The sequence below is a fragment of the Procambarus clarkii genome, chromosome 7, assembly GCF_040958095.1.
Source record: "Procambarus clarkii isolate CNS0578487 chromosome 7, FALCON_Pclarkii_2.0, whole genome shotgun sequence".
NCBI classification, from domain to species: domain Eukaryota; kingdom Metazoa; phylum Arthropoda; class Malacostraca; order Decapoda; family Cambaridae; genus Procambarus; species Procambarus clarkii.
This window is the reverse complement of record NC_091156.1, coordinates 44,428,234-44,433,459: the sequence shown is the minus strand read 5'-3', so window position 1 is coordinate 44,433,459 and position 5,226 is coordinate 44,428,234. Positions and strand designations below refer to the sequence as shown.

Genomic DNA, 5,226 nt, shown 5'->3' with positions numbered 1-5,226 from the left:
TCGTATTTTCTATAATATATAAGGGTATGACAATGCATTTATATTATTTTGTATAAATAATTTTGAAATTTCATGTACCCTAAAAATAGTAAAATAAAGAATAAGAATAATTAAATAATTGTTGTAGTAAATTGTCACACGTTCATCATACGCAAACGAACACACAGTGTGGAGCGTCAGTACAACAAGATCCCCACCATTTTAAAACACGGCTTCGAATGTAAGTACTGTAATGTTTTTCTCATTCTAACACTGTTATACAATAGATTAGTTCTTGAATTCACAAATTTAGTTGTTACATCTGACAGAGTATGTTAGACGGTGTAATACTGGTTCATGTTGACGTATTTGTGGGCTTGGTGGTGGTTTAAATGTGATGGCACCCCAATATGGACACACAATATGGGCACCCCACAACTGCTGCATATTCTAGCTTTGGTCTAACAAAAGTGGCGAACAATTTCTTTAGTATTTCGCCATCCATGTATTTAGAAGCAATTCTGAAGTTGAAATGCGTGGCATAGGCTCCTCACACAATGTTCTTTATGTGGTTCTCAGGTGATAGTTTTCTATTTAGAACCACCCCTAGATCTCTTTCTTTATCAGAATTCCTTAAAGATTTCTCACATAATTTATAGGTTGTGTGGGGTCTATGTTCTCCTAATAATAATGCTGTGTGTGTGTATCTGTCTGTCTGGATGTGTGTGTCTCCAGTTCTCTGTGTCCATCTCTCTCTCTCTCTGTATGTATGTATGTGTGTGTGTGTATATATGTATATATATAATGTATATATATATTATATAATGTATATATATAATAATTTTATATATAGAACTGGGCATTATGATAGCACAGGGCATAAGCCTTTCACTGTAATTTACAGCATAAAATATACAATTCAGTATAGTCATTTCGTGTGTAGTTATTCATGTATTACTAAAAAAAAAAAATCAGACAATTATGTAATTAGCACTGTATTGTTAATATTGATGTTATTGAACAATAACAATATATAACAATAAATAGAACAATATATATATATATATATATATATGTCGTACCTAGTAGCCAGAACTCACTTCTCAGCCTACTATGCAAGGCCCGATTTGCCTAATAAGCCAAGTTTTCATGAATTAATTGTTTTTCGACTACCTAACCTACCTAACCTAACCTAACCTAACTTTCTCTACTACCTAACCTAACCTAACCTATAAAGATAGGTTAGGTTAGGTTAGGTAGGGTTGGTTAGGTTCGGTCATATATCTACGTTAATTTTAACTCCAATAAAAAAACATTGACCTCATACATAATGAAATGGGTAGCTTTATCATTTCATAAGAAAAAAATTATAGAAAATATATTAATTCAGGAAAACTTGGCTTATTAGGCAAATTTGGCCTTGCATAGTAGGCTGAGAAGTGCGTTCTGGCTACTAGGTACGACATATATATATATATATATATATATATATATATATATATATATATATATATATATATATATATATATATATATATATATATATATATAATATATATAACGCACTTCTCGGCCTACTATGCCGGACTGGACTTGTGATCCTGTGGTTCTAGATTCGATGCCAGGCACCGGCGAGAAACAATGGGCAGGGTTTCTTTCACCCTATGTCCCTGTTACCTAGCAGTAAAATAGGTACCTGGGTGTGAGTCAGTTGTTACAGGATGCTTCCTGGGGGTGGAGGCCTGGTCGAGGACCAGGCCGCAGGGACACTAACAAAAAAATTAATTATGAATTATTATTCAATAACTGTTAGAGTGCCACAGGGCAGCATCTTGGGACCTCTCCTATTTCATATATACATGAATGATCTGCCTATTGTCTCTAACATTTGTTTCAAACTGCAGGTACTGCAGGCAACTACTACAACACTACTGAACCGGTACAAACTGCAGGTACTGCAGGCAACTACTACAACACTACTGAACCGGATCATTCACGTAGTAACAAAGGAAAAAATCTACAGAAAGGTAATGTGAAAAAAGCAGCATTTTTTTGTTTATTTCTGTGGTACTATACTTTGCTCAGTTGTTAATTTTATATGAAGTTCTCACAAATTCATTAATAATAGGTGTTTTTACATTGAACTTTATTATTTCCTTATCTCTAATTTTAAAAAATGTGATATGAACTGCCAAATTCTATTATTTGTGGCTACGCCTATGGTGTCCCATCCCAGCACTGGCATATAATGCTTTGAAACTACTGATGGTTTTGGCCTCCATCACCCTCTCACCTAACTTGTTCCAACCGTGTCTACCACGCTGCTTGCGAAAGTTAATTTTCTAATATTTCTGTGGCATCTTTGTTTGGTTACCTTTTACAATATCTTCTTTTTATTCTACCATTTAGTTTGGCATTTTATGCCTCTAACCTGGGAGCCACTTAGTGGCATGTCTATACCTTTTCCAGTTTGTTGATGTGATTTTTTAGATATGGGCACCATACAACCGCTGCATATTCCAGCTGTGGTCTAACAAAAGTTTTATACAATTTCTTTAGTATTTGACCTATGTATTTAAAAGCAATTCATAAATGTAAGCAAGTGTAGCATTTGTCTCCAGGTGTTCTTCACATTTAGCTTTAATTATTTTTTCCAATATTTTCACTTACACTTGTAATACAGGGTTCGAGGTTCCCTATAGTGTCCTTTATTGAAATAGAGTTTAACAACCATTTCAATGTCCCTATTTTCTTTTAGATTATATCTTAAGGGGGCATATCAAGGTGAAATTAAAAATTGTTCAATTTGCTTATAAATTTATTTATGAAATGGTTATAGAAAGGGCTGCAACTGGTCCAAGTTTCACCATCACACCCTAAACAGAAAAGGAGAAAAAAAATACACAACGTATTATGCAACGAATTTTCAACATTTTCAAATAATTTTAGGGACCACATTTGTCAACTAAAATCATTTCTATAACACTCAGATATTAAAATTAGCACATAATAAAGGATTGTAGTGATCAGTTTTATCAATAAAGTGTTTAGTGCAATAATATAATTTTTCAAAGTTACCCTTCCAAAAATATGCAATATATGATGTTTATAAATTTTTATAAAATCAACAAATGGACTTTGGACTAAAATGTCTACTAGATTTTGTAGAAGCACAAACTCTACATATAAGGTGTAATTTGCATGTAAATTGATTAATAAATGAAAGCTATGAAGTACTTTGAAGTTGTAAATTACTTACCTGAGTAAAATAAGATCAAAGTTCGGCCACCTGTTGCTGAGCTTGACTTCGACAGATTTTGTTCATAATTGGCACCCTTGCAGATAGGCATCCATTGAGCAAGGTGTGCAAGTTCCATGCACATCCCTTGATAACAAACGAAAAAAAAAAATAAAAAAAAAATAAAAAAAAAAAAAATTATACATATATATATCCTGCACATACATATTACAATTATTACAAAATACCAAATTATAACACTAAAAGATACTAACCTATTGAAATTGGTCCGAATTGTGGGTCCTCAAGGTGGCACTGCAACACCAGCCACAGCAGTAGATGGCACTGCAACACCAGTAGATGGCACTGCCACACCAGTAGATGTAGATGGCACAGCCACATCAGTAGATGTAGATGGCACTGCCACACCAGTAGATGTAGATGGCACTGTCGTGGCCGGTCCATACACATCGAGGGGCTGAGGAGTGTGTGTGAGGAGGGTCGAGGCGTGTGGCGGCGGCGTCAGGCCTCTCACAGCTGAGGCGGGGAGGCCGCCTACATCCTCACTTGATATAACTCTCCCTTCTGCTACAGCGGCTCTTTTCCCTGCCAAAGACGGCGACCGCGTGCCAAATTGGCTTCCTTTGTCTTCCGAGTCCTCCGTTTATAGGTCATTGTGCACTAGACGCTACTAAAGCGAGATTTCAGGAGCCAAAATGGAGCGCGCATCGATACCTCCACTCTCAACAGGACACACCATGTGACTATAGCTGGGTACCTCACTCACCTTCACTAGGAGACGGTTGCCAATTAGTGTATATTTGTTGTCATATATACATAGTTATTTCCGACGTTATTACGAAAAAATTGACGTTTAGAACGTACGACGCAATACTCCTGGCGCGCCACAGCCGCGGGGCACCGGATTCTGCACAATTACGCATGGAAATGTACCATAAATACTTTAATTTATATCATAACATTATCGTGTTTGCGCCAAAGTGTTGCCAGAACGTTGTAGTATTTTTATAAATTTTTCCAAAATATTCGATTTTTCCGAATTTTTGCGTTTGATATGCCCCCTTAACATATAATTAGTGTCCAACAGGACATGATTACTCTTTCCAAAGGGAAGATGGTATTGAATATCAAATATCTCTTCTCCTTTTTTTGTGAATATTTGATCTAGTACTGATGGAATAATTTATATAATAATCACTAGAAATTATTTAGATAAGAATTTGAATTTATGCATGTCTTTGTTTTGGTATGCCTCTATTTCCACATGTTACATTTCATGTTACATTTCATTTCATTTGTTACATTTCGTTACAGTTTTATGTATTTAAAACTATTTGGTAAAGATTTTCTATACAATGCTAATACACTTCCACCCCTGTCAGATGAATGATGAAGAAGATGATGGAACCCTTGCACCCTTTGCTTTGTGGTGCAAGCCTTACCTTGTTGAGCGCAAGAAGAAAAGTGTCTTCACAACCTTGAATATTTGCAATGTAATATTAAGTAAGTAAATTTTATAATTTTTGTATTATATATGTATGTGTATATACTGTATATGGATATATGTATATATATTTGCATATCAAGAATTGCTGATATGTTGAAGCATGTACTGAACAAGATTGGTGGAAACAGATACAGGGTTAAGATTGCTGTAGTCTAGTCTAATTCAATCATTTTTAGTAATCTTTGAGAACATTTATGGTTGAAGTTGCCGGTGTCAGTGGACCACTTTGTGCTTTAGGCCTGGTGGAGCTTGGTCCACCAGGCTGTTGTTTGGAGTGGCCCGCAGATCTACATACAGTCTGCATATGATATACAGTCTGTTGATCAATTGAACTACAGTAGTTAGTTTTTATCATCCGAATGCACCAATATGTCTTCATTCTTCCCAGATGAAGGAACTAGGTAATGTTCATCATCTGAATGCACCATCTGAAGCTTTTCCACACTCATGATACATGAGAGGTTTATCAGCTGTATGCACC

General features: G+C 35.4%; 1 long non-coding RNA gene across 1 annotated transcript; it reads right to left on the bottom strand.

The window, feature by feature from the left end:
* Positions 1 to 2,776: 2,776 nt before the first annotated feature.
* Positions 2,777 to 3,964, bottom strand: LOC138358381 (uncharacterized). Its single transcript, XR_011225341.1, has 3 exons — positions 3,493 to 3,964; positions 3,239 to 3,364; positions 2,777 to 2,855 (listed from the first exon to the last, which is right to left on the bottom strand). It is a non-coding gene; the product is annotated as an uncharacterized lncRNA (long non-coding RNA).
* Positions 3,965 to 5,226: the final 1,262 nt, after the last annotated feature.